Source organism: Puma concolor, chromosome B3 (assembly GCF_028749965.1).
Source record: "Puma concolor isolate L17-30 chromosome B3, mPumCon1.1.hap2, whole genome shotgun sequence".
Classification (NCBI taxonomy): Eukaryota; Metazoa; Chordata; class Mammalia; order Carnivora; family Felidae; genus Puma; species Puma concolor.
In genome coordinates, this window is record NC_141672.1 from 116,026,676 (window position 1) to 116,045,340 (window position 18,665).

Sequence of the window (18,665 nt, forward strand, 5' to 3'; positions counted from 1 at the left end):
CTCCAAGTCTTGGCTCCAGGGTTTTCAAACCTCCGCGGGGAGGCTTCGCCTCCAGGGAGCCTTGCTGGACTCCCACAGGGCTCAAAAGGCGTGGCGCCCCAGGCGGTGCCTGCTTCCGCGAGTGTGCGGCCCACTTCCTGCGTTTGGCTGTCTCTGGGGATGGGCGCTTTGCTTCCCTACCGGGACTCGATCCCCTTATTGCCGCACGCAAGCGCCACTCGCCTCGGGCCCATCGTTAGAAGCGAAGGAGCCACCTCTTCTCCCCGCAGAGCGCAAAGGTCCTCGGAAGGGGCTATGCTGCACCTCCCACCCTTTAGCCAATTTGCTAAAGGTCCCAATTGGGGCGTGCCAATTGTGCGTGTGTGTTGTGGGGTGGGGTGGGAGGAATCGTTGTGCGTCTTTGTGGGAGTTTGTGCAGCATGTCGGCTGCGTGTTTGTGCCTGTGTGACTGTACACGTACTGTGAGAAAGCATCTTCTAAATTAACTCAATGTATGGAGTAAGTATTAAAGTGGAACTGGAATAGATTCTAATCCTTGTTACTTGAGGATATAGGTAGAACAGCCAAGAAATCTGAGGGCTGGGGATTAATACTGTATTCGCAACCATAGGCATCTAACCTTGGGCAAATCTCTTCCTTAACTGGTCTTCATTGCCACTTTGGTAAAAGATAATTGTTTAAATGGAAAATCTCTCATAAAAGTATGAAATGACCATGTGTCAGATTTTAACTCCTTAGTTAGTGAGAGAATAATATGTTGAAAAATCAGTTCAAAGGACAATACAAAGGCCGGACACACATACCATCAATCAGGAATAATGAAACGAATTTGTTAATTGATACAAAATTGGCTCCTTCCCTGGGGCGGGGGATCAATTACACCTCCACCGGACAAAATTTATTTGCATTGCGATGAACATGAATCATTTGTATTATTTTCAGTTTTCTGCAATTTATAGACTCAAAGACAATGAGATGGTAGCCTGGAAGGGCACACTAGCCCAGTATTCAATAGGGCATTTCCCCCTCCCCCACCCCCATTTCAAAAATCTCTCACACTTTTTCCTGGCAATTTGTACAATAGGGTTGGGTTGCATAAAGATTTTCCAAAGTTTTTAGTAGTGCAACTCTTTTTCTAAGTGAAATCTTGCAGGAAATCCGTGTGTGTGTGTGTGTGTGTGTGTGTGTTTATGTATATATGTGTACATATACATACATATATTTTACTTTCTAGAATTTATTTTTTATAATTTACATTAAAGTTAATTTGCAAATGGTGCAACAATGATTTCAGGAGTAGATTGCTTAGTGCCCCTTACCCATTTAGCCCATCCCCCACCCACAACCCCTCCAGCAACCCTGTTTGTTCTCTATATTTAAGTCTCATGTTTTGTCACCTCCCTGTTTTTATATTATTTTTGCTTCCCTTTTCTTATATTCATCTGTTTTGTCTCTTAAAGTCCTCATATGAGTGAAGTCGTATGATATTTGTCTTTCTCTAATTTTGCTTAGCATAATACCCTCTAGTTCCAACCACGTAGTTGCAAAATGGCAAGACTTCATTCTTTATGATTGCCGAGTGATACTCCATTGTGTATATGTATACCACATCTTCTTTATCCATTCATCCATCGATGGACATTTGGGCTCTTTCCATACTTTGGCTATTGCTGACAGTGCTGCTATAAACATTGGGGTGCATGTGCCCCTTCGAAACAACATACCCGTATCCCTTGGATAAATACCTAGTAATGCAATTGCTGGGTCGTAGGGTAGTTCTATTTTTAGCTTTTTGAGGAACCTCCATACTGTTTTCCAGAGTGGCTGCATCAGTTTGCATTCCCACCAGCAACACAAAAGAGATCCTCTTTCTCCGCATCCTCGCCAACATCTGTTGTTGCCTGACTTGTTAATGTTAGCCATTCTGACAGGTGTGAGGGGGTATCTCATTGTGGTTTTGATTTGTATTTCCTGGATGATGAGTGATGTTGAGCATTTTTTCATGTGTCGGTTGGCCATCTGGATGTCTTCTTTGGAGAAGTGTCTATTCATGTCTTTTGCCCATTTCTTCACTGGGTTATTTGTTTTTTGGGTGTTGAGTTTGATAAATTCTTGATAGATTTTGGATATTAACCCTTTATCTGATATGTCATTTGTAAATATCTTCTCTCATTCTGTTGGTTGCCTTTTAGTTTTGCTGATTGTTTCCTTTGCTGTGCAGAAGCTTTTTATTTTGATGAGGTCCCAATAGTTCATTTTTGCTTTGGTTTCCCTTGACTCTTGAGATGTGTTGAGTAAGAAGTTGCTGAGGCCAAGGTCAAAGAGGTTTTTGCCTGCTTTCTCCTTAAGGATTTTGATGACTTCCTGTCTTATGTTCAGGTCTTTTATACATTTTATTTTGTGTATGATGTAAGAAAGTGGTCCAGGTTCATTCTTCTGCATGTTGCTGTCCAGTTTTCCCAGCACCAGTTGCTGAAGAGACTGTATTTATTCCATTGGATATTCTTTCCTGCTTTGTCAAAGATTAGCTGGCCATATGTTTCTGGGTCCATTTCTGTGTTCTCTATTCTGTTCCATTGATCTTAGTGTCTGTTTTTGTGCCATGTATATGTATACATTTTAAATCTCAGTTAAAATCATTTACTATACAGTTAATACATGCTCATTGTAAAATTGTGGGGAAGTACATAAGGTTACTAAATAAAAATTAGTCTTCCTTCTCTTCTCCCTTTTCCTTCTCTCCTTTCAATTCCAGAGCTACCTACTATGAAAGATTTTTGCATACCTCAGAAGACACCCTCTTCACATATACAAACATGTGGTTTTTAAAACACAGATGAGAGGAGCGCCTGGGTGGCGCAGTCGGTTAAGCGTCCGACTTCAGCCAGGTCACGATCTCGCGGTCCGTGAGTTCGAGCCCCGCGTCAGGCTCTGGGCTGATGGCTCAGAGCCTGGAGCCTGTTTCCAATTCTGTGTCTCCCTCTCTCTCTGCCCCTCCCCCGTTCATGCTCTGTCTCTCTCTATCCCAAAAATAAATAAACGTTGAAAAAAAAATTAAAAAAAATAAATAAAATAAAACACAGATGAGATAAAAACAATTTGCTCTTCTGTACTTTCTTTTTTTTTTTTTCCAATTAAAAATATACTGTGGACATAGAGGCCCACCTAATCATTTTAAGTGGCTTAGTTGTATTCCATGGTATAGTTACCTTCAACTTATTTGGCCTGCTTTCTATTAATGGATATTTTTTAGTTGTTTTCCAGTTTTTTGGTATTATAAACAAATGCTTCCATGAGCTTCCTTAATCAGTACTTTTGTGTGGTGATACATCTATATCTTTTTATTTTTATAGACAGGGCATGAGCAGGGGAGGGGCAGAGAGAGAGGGGCACACAGAATCCGAAGCAGGCTCCAGGCTCTGAGCTGTCAGCACAGAGCCTGACGCGGGGCTCGAACTCACGAACCATGAGATCACGACCTGGGCTGAAGTCGGACACTTAACCAACCGAGCCACCCAGGCGCCCTGATATATCTATATCTGTCTATTGATCTATAAAATTTTAGGAGTGGAATCACTGCGTTGAGGGACAGGTGCATTTAAACATTTTGATATATATTGCCAAGTTACCTTCCCCCAAAGTTGTAATCATTTATTTTTTCCTAGCCAAATGGCGTATCTTTACATCTCCACCAAGAGTGGGTATTATCAGACTTTTAAATCTTTGTCGACCTGATAGAGGGAAATGGCCCCTCATCATTTCAGTGTACTTTTCTACAATTATCTCTAGCAGTTAAAAATCTTCCCCTTGATGAGAAATTGCTTCACTGTTTATGTGACCTTCCTCTGCAGAATAAGTCACATGGCATAATTTGAAAACTCTTGAGCTAGCTTGGTTCCCCAGGATCTCACATTCCAGGAGGCAGATTCTATGGAAGTGGGTGTTTGTGCTCTATGTCAGTGTGGAGCTTGTGTGTTCCCTCTGTGTGTCTGTGTGCAAGATGTTTGAGTGCCTGTGTGTCCATGCCGGTGAGTGTTCACGTCTCCTTGGCTGCAGGGGGAGCAGAGAGCTCACAATGGCACAGGTTTCCAGGGGATTCATGTGGGACACAGAGGTCTCTCCCAGTTGGAGAAGAAGAGTAGCTGGACCTTCTAGCACTGCTAATGAGAAAAGGACTGCGGACAGTAGCAACCTCGTACTCTGTCTCTCCTGCCCTATCTGCTTTTGCTGGGGTGCTACTCCCTTCCTCTCCACAGACCCATGAACTTGTCCATGGGCCCCAAAGTAGCCACCCTGGTCTGACTCTGCAAACCTTTCAGCAGAAGAGGCCATTGCTGCCTGGAACAGTGACTCTGTTTCTCAAGAAACCACCACTCAGCATGACTGGGGAAGAGAAAACAGCCACCAGCAGGTTCTGTTGGCCGAGGCTGAAGTAACGATAAGTCTCTGCTTTGTAACCTGCTCCATTGTTTAGGAAGTGGCTGGAAGCTTGATTCACTGTCCACTGGCAGCACCAGCAGTGGATCTGGGAGAAAGAGAAGGAACTCAGGAAGGAGACGGACCTGGGTTCCAAACTGAGCTCTGCCACTTAGTAGCTGTGTGGTTGAGGGCCAGTCACTTGATTTCTCTGAGCCTCATGCCCTCATCTATAAATCGAGGTTAATGGTGGCCACCTTGTGACGTTATTGTGAGGATTAAATTAAATAATATATGTAATGGATCTTAATAAGTACCTCAGTCAACATCCCCCTGAAAGTAAGAGTTTGAGAATCACACTTTTCAGAATGAACATCTCAAAGAACATCCCCAAACATCAGAATCGAGAGGGTCATTCTTCCTTTGGTGTGCCCATTCAACAGCAACCTTGTACCCATGTACTCGTGCGAGAATGGTAAGATCTGGCTCTGCCTACCCTCCTGTGTCACTCGCTGCTATACGCTTTTTTTGAAGATTGTGTTTTTAAGTAATCTCTACACCCAACATGGGGCTTGAACTTACAACTTTGGGATCAAGAGTCGCATGCTCTACTGACTGAGCCAGCCAGGCACTTTCACTTTTAACTTTAACCACATCTATGCTCCTTCATGCCTTGTGCCTTTGTTCACATGGCTCCATCAGCCTGGAGTGCTCGCCCCACTCCACTCTCCACCTGACTACTTATGCCTCAAGGCGTTATCAGGGCAAAGGATGTATTATCTAATCTGACATATCTGCCTATTGTCTGGAATAGAGAGAGTCAAAGTGGACTCCTACTGTATCATATAAAAAAAATAAAATTCCAGATGGGCTAAGGGCTTAAAATGTAAAAAATAAAATATTAAAAAATTTGGCAAGACAAATCATGATGCAATACTATCATATACCCACTAGAATGGCTGGTGAAAAAGTCAGATGCTACCAAGTACTGGGTGGATATGGAGCAACTAGATGTTTCTTACGTTATGATGTGAGTGTAATTGGTACATGCACTTTGGAAAACTGGCAGTGTCTACAAACCTGAGCATACACATACCCTGTGTCCCCAAAATTATGCTCTTGGGTAAATATACAACAGAAATACGGACATAAATTCCATATAACAGAAATACAGACATAAATTCCACCAAAAATATGTGCGAGGATGTTCATAGCACCAGTATTTGTAATAGCCCCAAATTGGAAGCAAACCACATGCCCAAAACAAATTAAAAAAATAGTGAAACAAAAAACCCCCAGTAAAACAAATAAAGTGTGGTATACTTACATAAAGGAATACAGCAGAGCAATGAGAATGAATGAATTACATGAATGAATTACATGAATGAATCTCACAAACATAATATGAGTTGAAGCTAGACACAAATGGGTACATACGGATGATTCATTTGAATAAAGTTTAAACATTAACCTATGATGTTAGAGGTCAGGGTAGAGGTTAATTTTTTGGAAGGGGAGTGACTGGAAGGAGACACAAAGGAGCTCTTAGGATGCTGGAGATGTTATGTTTCTTGATCTGGGTCCTGGCTACATGAGTGTGTTCACCTTTGTGAAAAATCATGGATCCATAAAAATATAGGCACTATTTCATAAGTATGTTATACTTCAATAAAAAATTTTGGCAGATAGGTCTCTTATAAACTAAGGTTGTAGACCTTCTCAACCAAAGTTGGAAATTTTGGAGATCTAAGTGATAGATGTTTCCATATATATATGGAAGCATTTTTATGGCAAAAGATACTTCAAGCAAAGTCAAAAGACAAGCAATAGATTTGGCAAAAAAATATTTGCAATGCAGATGATAGACAAAGGTTAAAAGCTGTAATATGCAAAGAGCTATCAATTGATAAGATAAACAACCCAATAGAGAAGTAGACAAAATGATATGAATAGGCAATTCAGAGAAGGAAAATATCCAACTGTATAGAAAGATGCTCAAATTCATTAGAATTCAGGAGAATGTAAATTAAAGTAATAATAAGACACCAGTTTGCACCCTCCAGGCTGGAAAAATTAAAAAGAGCTTCTACATCTGTTTTATGTGGGGGGAAAAGTGTGCTCTTAATCATTGCTGGCGGAGATGTAAATTATTACAGCCATTTTGGAAATCAATCTGGAAAAATCCATTAAAATTAAAAATACATATGCCCTTTGACCTTGCAATCCCACTCCTGGGAATCTATTCCAGAGAAATAAAAGCATCTACCTAAAGGCTCGTGTACAAGGGTGTTTATTGCATCATTGATCGTAGAGGTGCATGCATGATGCGTGTGCGTGCAGATACACACACACGTGCGCACACAGACACTCAGCCCGGAAACAAAGCAAATGCTTCTCAGCAGGAAATGGTGTAAATGACTGTGCTCTCCCTTAGGGCTCATAGTCCAGAGGCCTGGGGTAAGCAGCAATCTTTTCAGTCCACAGGATGTCTCCACCTGGGGCACTGGACTGGGAGGCAGTTGTGGACGATTAGAAGCCCTGTTCCTCCTGCCCGTAGCCAGCAGCACTGATTACATAGCAGAATTAGGAGAAGTGATCGCCTGGGACAGAGGCATTCCTACAGCCCCTCTTGGCAGGGCCTTCAGGATCAAAGAAGGGACACCAACAAAGGAGGACCACGAGGGTGGCTCTTACATTCACTGCCAGTCAAACCTATGGTGGCTTTTTAAAGCCAAAGTCAGGCAAAAATTTCCTACTAATTGAAGGGATCAATTGCAAATAATTATTTCTAAAAACCATGTCTCCCTTCTGATGTTTGTGGTCAAGCCACATCTCCATCCACCTGAGGCTCTCTGTCTTAAGTGAATTAAAATGTGGGGGAGGGGCGCCTGGGTGGCTCAGTCGGTTAAGTGTCCGACTTCGGCTCAGGTCATTATATCACGACGATGTATGAGTTCGAGCCCCACGTCGGGCTCTCCGCTGACAGCTCAGAGCCTGGAGCCGCTTCAGATTCTGTCTGCCCTTCCCTGCTCACGCTCTGTCTCTCAATAATAAATAAATGTTAAAAAAAAATTTTTTTTAATGTGGGGGAAACTTGCTAAACTCCAGTAAGCTGTCGGTTGGCGGGGGAGGGGGGGGGCCTCTGGCTTACCTTAGGAAGGCAGCTCTAAACAGACCTCTACCCTAAATGGAGGCCCACATAGTCGGTGTGTCAATATTTAAAGTTATAAGCCAAGCCAATAAACTCTTAGGTAAAAATATTTTATCCTCCTGCCTTAAAAAACATGCCCTCGTGAGATAAAAAAAAAAAAAAGAAAACATTTTTTAATGTAACATTATGATTTTTATATAAATAAAAGTAGGCAAAGCAGTAAAGGAGATAGAATTTAATTATTTTTGAACATATTTTGATATTCTGTTGATTGGCTGCTGATGTGTAAATGAGCAATAAAATCAAGATCCACGTAATTCACAAATTATTATGTATCCGTTTATTAACTTAATTTTTCTTGCCTTCCTTATTGCAACATTGTTACAATCAAGATTTTTGCACCATTTATGTTCTTTGATGATGAGGCCAAATTAGATTATCTTTTCTGAGTCATAATTCTTAGGTAATTAAAAAAATTAATTTCTATTTAGAGAAAGCTTCAGAAAGAAGTGGGATATTGTCACCAAAAAAAAAAAATCTTAAAACCAGCATTTAAATTTGGAAATGAATCATGAATTGTACATAGCCTGTTCCAATGTGTTAATGGAGTTCCATAAGGTAAATTGATCACAATTGCCCCAAATCTCACAAAATATTTAAATTTCACAATATAAATTTCTACCTCCTATACTGTAAATTTCACCAGGTCTTAAAGTAATATCCAGATTGATGCTGTGACGTGAAGAATTAGTTACACACGCTATATCCATATTTATGTTTATACAGAGGTAAAGTGTTAATATGGCAAGACGTTCCTCAGCCACCATACGCACCTGTCAATACCACACTCATTTGTGAGTACGCTCTGGACCATGAATTGGAGCACACAGAGAAGCATGAAAATGGACGTGTACCCTACTGGGAAATGCTACTCCACTCTCTAAGAAACTATTGCATTCATGCTATCTGAGAAAAAGGATTTGACAAGTTAATTAATTTGTCTTTTTTCTTACTTAAGTGCTTCTGCCACTCAAACCTTCCTCTTACTCTGAAGCTGTGTCTGTCTCCACTGTTGGCAGAAGCACAGCTCAGAAACCTTTGTGACATTCAGACAACAGTTGCTTTTTGTGTTGAGGGCATGGGGCAAAAGACCAGGAGTGGTGTTTCACAAGGGCCTGAATGGTGTCATCACTGGAGCCGGTGTTTAGGCTGCAGGCTGCATTAAGCCAGTGCTGAGCAACAGATCCTGTGTGCTCCTTAATCAATTTATTTTTGGAGTATTCATGATATGTGGGACCTTCTATGGGAGGACTTCACAAATTTGCTGTGGTGCACGATCGGTTTTCAATTTTCCGATCCAATCCAGACCAATTCTTTTGTACGAATCCAATAAAAACAAATCACTAGAAAAATGAATTTAAAAAAATCCATACAAAATACAAGGCTAAAGTTTTAAAGGTTCGACAGATATAAAATTACTCTCAGTTTCTGTGTGTAACTCATTAAGACTCCAGTAACAGACCATTTGTGGACTGGCACTAGTCCACAGACCACACTTCTTACCGTGCTGCTCAAAGTCCCAGAAGCTGGGGTAGGGACCCCTCTGGCCTCCAAGAAGTTACCAGAAACCACCAGCCTGAATCCTACCCCACTGTCTTTTTCCGCCTTGGTTTGAGTACTTCCGCCTCTGTCATGCGGCTCTCGTGTTAGGGCATCAAGTCCTCTGTTCTCTCGTTGTCCCGACGCATGTGCAGATCCCCAAGGTTTCTCCATCTCCACAAGCCTCTGCAACCCCTGCTTCTCCCTGAGTCACCCCCATCGGTTTATGATGAGGGACCTTGAAAGACATACTTAGAGCAGAGGCTTCTGAGCCAAGGGCAGTGCTGAGAGTGTGATGTTGCATTTGACACAGCCAGGACCTCTCCAGCTCCAGAGACTGTTGGGAGAGGGAGTCAGGCTCATTTGCCCCTTGAACTGGGAGGATACGGCTACTTCTCTGGCAGGGCCACCTGCACATGGCGGGTGCATTTCTGGGGTTAAGAAATCTGCTCACCTGTCTTTCCTCTTAGGGGTTGATGCTAGAACCTGGGGATGAATTGTTTCACTTGTCTCTGCTGGAGGAGTCAGGATGCTGCATCCACAGCAAACGGTCATGCATGTTGTAGGAAGCAGGAGATAACTGATTTTGAGATGTTCATTAAGATCAGACCAGAAAGCCTATTGTCAGGCCCCAGATAGGCAGCTGGTGAAAGAGGGCCATGTAGAGCCGGTCAGAGTTGTTGTCCCACTATGGTGGGCAGAGCAAATGGAAAGGGAAAGAAGGTTCCCAGAATGCTCTGGGCTTTCTTAGTGGAGGTAGGAATTCCCACCCACCTGGGGTCAGCAGCAATTCCAGAGCTTATTACACACTTCCAGCAATCCTACATAGGACAGATACATGCGTCTAAAATTATCTGTATTTTTTTTTACCACTTACATATTTTTTATGACTCAGTTCAAATTTTCTCTCCTTCTCATTTCTCCTTCTTGTAGATATTTTTGCAACAGGCTTAGTTATATGCATTACAAGCTACTGGTGATTCACTTAAGCTTTCTCCTTTAATGTTTGAAGATTACAAAAGGAATTCAGAAATATATAAAGTGGAAGTCTGTATTCACCATCCCTACAGTCCTATGCTCCTCCATCCTCCTCCTAAGAGTTAAGGATTTTTGCCAGCTGTTAACAGTGTGTCCTTGCCAAGCCGTGCTGTGCATTTACAAATACCTGTCTCTCTCATCACTCCCCCTAGGGGAAGCAATGCCATAAGCAACTCTATGGAGGGGCCCAAGTGGAGAGGAATTGAAGCCACTGGCCAGCAGCCACGTGAATGAGTTTGGAAGCAGGTCCTTCAGCCCTCACCAAACCTTCGGATGAGGCTGCAGCCCTGGTCGACATAATGACTGCAGTCTCATGATGGACTCTGAGTGGGACCACCCTGAGGAATTCCTGACTCTCTGAAACTGTGTGAGATAACAAATGTTTGTTGTTTTAAGCTGCTAAGTTTTGGAACAATGGTTATATATATAGAAATATAATTAACACAACTTCCATATCTCTCCAATTACAGCATTATTTTTTAGTTCCTCTCTATCACAAAGCTTTTCAAGAGAGTTGTCTATACTCATCATCTCCTTTTCCTTCCTTTCCCCTCCACCTAATCCTATCCTGATATGTTAGCCAATGTCTACTGTCTGTGTGATGAGGATGTGATAGGGCAATGCTGTCTTAGATACCCGTTGCAGATCCTAGAGGAGGGTTCACGTGCAGAAGATTTATCAAGGAAGAGTCCTTAAGAGAAATTGGAAAAGGAGTGGGGGAAGCAGCGCAGGAAGAGGGGCAAGTGGAGCAAGGTTGACATTTCAGGCAGAGTCCAAGTCCCATACTAATCCCGGACAGCTCTGGAGAAAATGATACCTTAAAGTTTTTTCCACCTTGAGGCAAAAGAGCTGAGCTTTCATACTGCCATACTAGTCAGTCATTGTGTGGGTTATCCAGGGGCATAAATTCTCAGACTCTTCTGGCTGTCTGCATGTATAGGCAAAGCAACCGCAGTAACCCAAGGGCAATAGTCTAAAGATCACAAGAGCAAGGTCTTGGAATAAAAACACCTAGACGAAAGGTGGGAGAAGGGCACAGAGAACTATTTAAAGGATTTAAGGAGAGCTAGGCAGAGTATAGTCAATACTGGCCACAGCAGTGTTTCTTAAGCTTTAATGTGCATTTGATTCATCAGGGGCTCTTGTTAAATGCAGACTCTGGCTTCATAAATTTGAGATGGGGTTGAAATTCTGCATTTGTAATGGGCTTCTAGGCGGTGCCCAAGCTCTGAGTAGCAATGAGCTACAGTACCATTCGTGGGAACTTCTTGTTATAGGAACTGATCCTTCGGTGAAGGAGTATCATGCATGTCCTGGTTCTCTACTGCTATGTGTCAAATCACCCTCAAAACAGAGTGATCCAAAACACCATTTACCATTCTGTAGGTTGATTGGACTCAGCTCAGTGGTTCTCACTGGGGGTCTCTTTTGTAGTTGCCGCCGGAAGTTGGCTGGAGCTGTGGTTTTCTGTGCTGAATGTCCAAGAGGGCTCACTTAACGTGGTTGGCAGCTGACACAGGCTTTTGTCAGGGAGCTCAGGTGGGGCCTTTGCGTGCCCTCTCCATGTGGCTTGGGCTTCTCCCAGCAATGGTGGCTATTCTAAAATGTACCCAGGATTTGTGTTAATCAGATACAGTAGGACATGCAGACATGGGAATGACTGTCATGGAAGAAAGAGTTTACACTCACTCTAGATCCCTAGAAACAGGAGGCACAGCATGCCATGCAAAGTCATACAAAAAAGCACCAGGGTCAGTGGGGAGACAGAAAGGAGGGAGAGGAGAGTGTGGTCCAGAGCCTTTCCTGGGACTTTCATGGGAAGGCAGGGTAGATATGCTGAGTAAGTTTAGGATTGGATACTTTGAATAATTTCGGTCTCTGGCTATAAGGGTGGTGCTTTGTTGTCTGATACTTGGCTCTGTGGTGACTTAGGGCAGGGGGAATATTGGCTTGGTGTGTGGGAATTTGATAAATGGGGTGGTTGGGGAAGTGTGGGCTCTGGATAGTTTGGTTTGTATATCAAAGCCACACTCATGATGGAGGCTCTAGAAATGAACTAATCCTAGGAGGGGCAGTCCCTCCAGGATCAAATGCCAGAGCATTCAGAATATAGAAAACGAGAAAACACAATCAATATAGAAGCTGCATTCTGAAAGGGATAATCTCAAGAGTGATGGTCCTGAGAGGCAGGAAGCAGAAACTACAAGGACAGTTAAAAGCTATGCCCAGAACTGGTACAACATCACTTCTGCTGTATTCTGTTGGTTGAGGCAGACATTGGACAGCTCAGATACAGGACGGAACAAATCTCCACCTCCTGATAGGGGTGTGGCAGGGTTACTCCACAGAAGGGCGTGTGGGATGGGGGATATTGAGGTGGCCATCTTTGGAAAGTACAACCTGTCAGCTGCATATCCTAATCAGTGTAAGTATCTATATACGTATCTGACAACATCCCACTTGGTGGAGTCTGCAGGTAAAATGCTCCCAAAGAAAAATATCTCATTGTATGAAGGCTCTACACCCCCACCAATCTGAGTAGCAGGAAGTCCAATCCTTCCAAGGGTTTCACTGTTGGTGTTTCCAGTTTCCAGGGATGCAGGCAGCCTACAAACTACTCCTGGTTCCTGCTCACTGCTGCCCCTTGCTGGCACATCAGAAATACAGCCACTCCCCACCACCCAGGACACTAACCAGTGCTCCCCACCCCCATCCCAGCCCCAGGGGACCCCAAGTCACAGGTTTAGATTCGTGTGCCATTAAGGTGAGCCTCTCCTAGGGGTTTTGAAATGAGACATCTGGCTGGAGCTTCCCCAGTGCATTGGATGTGCTTTTTTTACTTTGCTCCATCGAGAGAGAGGGATAATTATTTCCGTCCCCCCGCCCAGGAACACGTGTGGGTACAAACAGATACTGAAGACTCAGCTCAGTTCTACCACCAACAGCTTTCAGGCCCACCCCTGTGGAAAACAGCTATTTTGGGGGGGAATGTGTAACCTGACTTGGATTGGCATGGCAACCCCAGCTTTCCCAGCTGGAAATGGGTAGGCAAACCTTGACGAGAAGAGGAAGGATGTGGTTGTCTCCTTTTCCCAAGGCATGTGGGAGCCCAGTGACCCCCAGTTGGAATGTCCTGTGACTTTAGATTTTACAGAAACTGCCCTCAGGTGATTGCCGTACGGGCATCTTTTCCTGTGAAGATCAATCATTTCACTTTCTTACTTTAGTCTGGGCCTCTGATTCTGATGGTCTGGTGAGGCCTGAGCCACTTCTGGGTAGAACTGCCCCTGCTAAGGTTTTCAGAAGGACGCAGGGCAGCTTCATGTCTGCCTGGAGAGCAAAGCTCTGCTGGCTCTGGGAAGATCCCGTGGCCTGAGAGCCCCCTAAAGCTGTTCACTCATCCTTAGCCAGGCCTCGAACTGTGCTCCTCATGGAGTTCTGGTACTTGTTCACAAGGGGAAAAGGCGTGATATGGGAAAGTATCATTTGTTATTTACAACTGCCCCCTGCCTTCTAAAGGAGATAGAGCACAAAGACTGTCAAGGGGGTCCCGGGAGGGGGCCTGCAAAACTGGAAGCAAGTCAGGGATGGGTTAAATTGCTCTGCAGAAAGAAAAGGAAATATGTACATATAGGAGGTGGTGGGAGCAGAGACAGAAGCTTCCTGGAGAAAGGTCAAGTGCCGTGGTGGGTGGGAGGAATGTGTGTGGCCGAGAAGAAACTTGCAGGGAAAGTGGACATGTGTAACTAAAATTTTCGTCGAGTTTGCTGTGTGCTCTGCCATGTGATCCTCTGTCTCCCTTGTCAAAACTTCAGAACAAAATGCCTTTGTGACTCCAATGCTTTGTGCAGTGGATTTTCTTTGGAGAGAGAGTGATGCAAGGTTGGTGAGGGGTGGGCCACAGGCTCCCAGTGGGAGAGCGCCAGGCCCAGGTTCAGGGTTACGGGGAGCCCTGGGTACCTCTATGCTGTGGTCTCCATTCTGGCCATTCCCTTCTTTAAGGAAAAGAACATTTAAAGTAAGGGCACAACCAGAGCAAAAGATGTGTTTGGAAGGGGAGGGAGAGATCTGTGTGGGTGGGGAATATGTCTGAGATGTTGGGAGGGGTGAGGAACAGAGAGGTGGGAGATGATGCTGGTAAGTGGGTTAGGGCTCTGGGTAGGGCCTTCCTTACCTCCCACACCAGAGGTTCTCCCAGATATTCTGATCAAAATCTTAGGGTAATCCAGTAGCTCTCAGTGCTGCATGTGGCCCAGGCTTGATTGAGTATCACGTTCAATGCAACGTAGCTCTGTCCGTCTTCATCGTGTAATCCCTGTAAGCTCCAATCATTCATTAGCTCCCTCCAATGGAGCCCCAGGTTCTATAGCCAGGAAGGCTCCTGCAGGGGCAACCAGCACTTGGGCTCTCACGTCCTCCAAGGCGTTGGACAATCCTAGGCTACTCAGGACCATTAGTCAGGTCTATTCCAGTGGGGGGTGAACCAGCGGTGGAGAGAGAAGTGTCCTTCTGGCTGCAGGGAGGTCTTTTCGGACACCTCACTCCCCTCTGTATGTTCTTGCAAAGGTCCCCAAAGAGCTTCCTGGCAAAGACTTTTCACACTTTTTAACTACTTGGCAAGTGGTTGACAAATCCTTCTAAATACCCGCAGATTAGTCTGTGGAAATCCAAAACTTTAGAAAAAAATTAATTGAAAGAGCTATTGAATTGAGGAGGTTTTGCCTGAGTAAATATTTTCTCTATGGAATTCTGATGTATTCATTTAGTAATCCTAATTATGGTTTTGCTAATTTGGGGGTCGTTTCAGAGAAAGCGCTTTATTCCATCAGGAGCCGTCACTGGGTTAAGAGGATTTTGTTTTTCATTTGTGCTGTTTCAAAGGAAATTCGTTCTTGCAACGGCTTTAGCTATTCTCTGCTATGTCTGCTGTCTTGCCGCTCAAGATTGACAAGAAAATACCTCTGGCTTTTGTTAGTTCCCATGGCCAGTCCCTTGTATGCTGGCCACGTTCCGTCTCTTCTGGGGCCCTCCTGGGGACTCACAGCCAACACACACAGAGGTGGATATGCTGCATTTTCCAGGACTTGCCATTTTCTTCATTATCTTCAAAATAATGGCCAGACTGTCGAAGCAGAGGCCAAGCCCCCTCTGGAGCCTTGGGAGCTTTGTGTATGTGGCGTCCTCTACCTGAAACACATTCTCCCATTGCCTGCAATCACAAAACAACTATATAAATGCCCCTGCACGTGTACCTAAAGACCCATATGAGAATGCATTTGGGATGTATACCCAGGCAAGGGTCTGCTGGCTCAGAGGGCAGCGTGGCCGCATCTGACCTGGGTTCAGTGTTTGACATGCTTACCAGTGGCGAGAGCTCTACCATTCCCACAGCTCTGCTGCCACTTGGTGTTACTCAGCTTCTCTTTTTGCCAGTCTAACACATATAAAGTAATCTTGCATTGTCATTTGAATTTGTATTTATTTGATTACTCATGTGGGTTGAATATCTTTTCAAATATTCCCTAGCCTCCTGAGTTGTCTGCTTGTTATCCTTTGCCTATTCTATTATTGTGATATATAGTAATATATATATAGTAATATAACTATATAACTATATATCTATATAACTATATAAAACTATATATCTATATAACTATATATATCTATATAACTATATATATCTATATCTATCTATCTATCTATCTATCTATCTATCTATAGCATTGGTTTGCAGGGGTTCTCAGAATTTTCTAGATATCAGTTCCTATCTCTATCTTGTTTTGGGCATGGTAAATACTTCTCATCTGTCCTGCCTACTCTGCTCTGGCTGAGTCTGGAGAATCATGTTCAGCCCTGGGGCTCGTATTTCAAGAGATCATGCTAGGGCTGGCGTAGAGAAGAGAGACTTACTTTGAGAAACCTGTCAGAGAGAAGCTGTATCAGTGAGTGGGACTTACAGGGATACTGATTTCAGGTGATATGAGGAAGGTATTTCCAGTGACCAGAGCTACCTGGTGATGAGATTGTATTCCCTGGTGTGGCAGTGAGCACAGGACCGCATCAGGAGTGTTTAGAGAGATGACAGTTTCTTGCTGGGGATACTGCAGAAGGGCTCCCAATATTAGATGGCTCTTTCCAACTCTGAGATTTTTCAAACCTTTTTGAGTTCCCATGTGCTGAAAGTCAGAGAAGGAACCACTGAAGAAGAGGAGAAAGCAGAGACCCAATTTTAATTCTTTCAGTTCCTGTCCTAGCTCTGGCTGCTATGACAAAAATACCATAGGTTGAATGGCTTAAACAACAATTATTTCTCATGGTTCTGGAGGCTGGGAAGTCTGAGATCCACCTGATCTGGTGAGGGCCTGCTTCCTGGTTCAAAGACAACCATCTTTTCTCTGTGTCCTCACATGGTGGAAGGTGCAAGGGATCTCTCTACGGTCTCTTGGATAAGGCACTAATCCCATTCATGAGGGTTCCACCCTCATGATCGAATCACCCCAAAGGTCTCATATCCTAATATCATCCCTTTGGAGGGTCAGATTTCAACATATGAATTATGGGGGACAAAACTTTTGGCCCGTAGCAATTCCTTTTTTTTCTTTTAAAGTTTATTTATGTATTTTGAGAGGCAGAGAGAGAGAGAACCAGCAGGGGAGGGGCAGAGAGAGAGGGAGACAGAGGATCTGAAGGGGGCTCTGTGCTGACAGCAGCAAGCCCGATGTGGGGCTCAAACTCATGAACCATGAGATCATGACCTGAATTGAAGTCCGATGCTTAACCTACTGAGCCACCCAGGTGCCCCTTTTTCTTTTTTTTCTTGAGAACTCTCTTTATTCTTCATTTTTCACAGTATGTTGTGCCTCGAGGCCATGTCCTGTATAAGAATTGTGCATACATGTGCACACTAGCACTTGTGCTCAATCATGTTCACTCAGACACTTATGTGTATATTAGCAGATCCACACACACACACACACACACACACACACACACACACTCATCCACACACAAGTATATGGGGGTATACACACACATAAGATAATTAACATTAAATGTCCCACAAAACACACACGTCTATAGGCATATCTCAGAAATATTGTGGGTTCGGTTCCAGACCATGGCAATAAAGTAAACATAGCAATTAAGTGAGTTGAATGAGGTTTTCAGTTTCTCAGTGCATATAAGTTATGTTTACACTGTGCTGTCGTCTATTAAGCACGCAATAGCATTATGTCTAAAAAGAGAATGCACGTGACTTAATTAAAAAATACTTCATTGTTAAAAACGCTAAGCATCATCTGAACTTTCAGCAAGTTGTAATCACTGACCACAGATCACCACAACAAATGGAATAACAATCAGAAAGTGGAATTTTGTGACTTACCAAGATGTGACACAGAGACACAAAGTTAGCAAATGCTGTTGGAAAAACAGCAGTAGGGTTGCTGCAAACCTTCCATTTGTAGAAATTGCCACATCTGCAAAGTGTAATTAAGCAAAGCATACTAGAATGAGGCATGCCTGTGCACATGTGCATTGTTTGTGCTCCCAAAGTGCAGAGGAACAGCTACGGGTTTAGTGTGAAAGGCTTCACAGTCCCTGATCCTCCTTGGTGTGGAAGCTCCATCTTTGAAGGTTCAATCCTGCCAGCACAGGTAAGGGAAGTGTAGCCTGTATTCTGCAGGGTGGTAAATATCCTCCCATAATCCACCTCATTCCATAGGTGAGGGGCCTGTGCAGACACAAGGAGCCTTTGGTACTCAAGGCCTTTCTACGACCCTTTCCACTCCCACCTTGGTGTCTCCCAGAATAATCCTTAAGCCTTTCCTGACAGGGGCTAAATAAACTCTGGAACTTGGCCTCTTTCCTCCCAGGAAGGCCACCCACCAGAGAAACTGTTCCCTAATGTAGTACCTTGGTCATTGAGCTTCTGGGTCTTAAATATCCTTTATCCTGGCTTAGAGCTACTTACTTTTCTAAGCACATGTGGGTGAGAAAGTTCAGGAAGCCGAGTGTCCAAACAGGGCTGCAGCTCCCTCCGATGGAAGCTGTTTTTGTGGGTGGAGGTAACTCTGGGCTGGGCTGATTTTCCCCTCCCGAGGGCCCCTGGGCCAAGTCAAGCAGCTAAGATGCAGCCCACTGAAGAATGGGCAAAGGACAATGACCAGACAATTTACTGAGTAGAAAACTTTTTGTTTTGCACTAAGGAGTGTTTGAGAGGATGCTCGAACCACATTAGTAATCAAAGATATGCAAATTAGAACAACAATGAAAAATTACTGCATACATGGTCCATTGGCCAAAAGAGAAGGTGAGTAATACCAAGTGTTGGCAAGAATGAGAGAGTGGTAGGATGGTCATCACTGGTGAGTGTTGGCCCACCTGACCCCATGTTCACTCTCTGCCCGCAGACACAGAGAGGTGGGGCCGTGTGTTCCTTCCCGGTGACCTTGGGGCACAG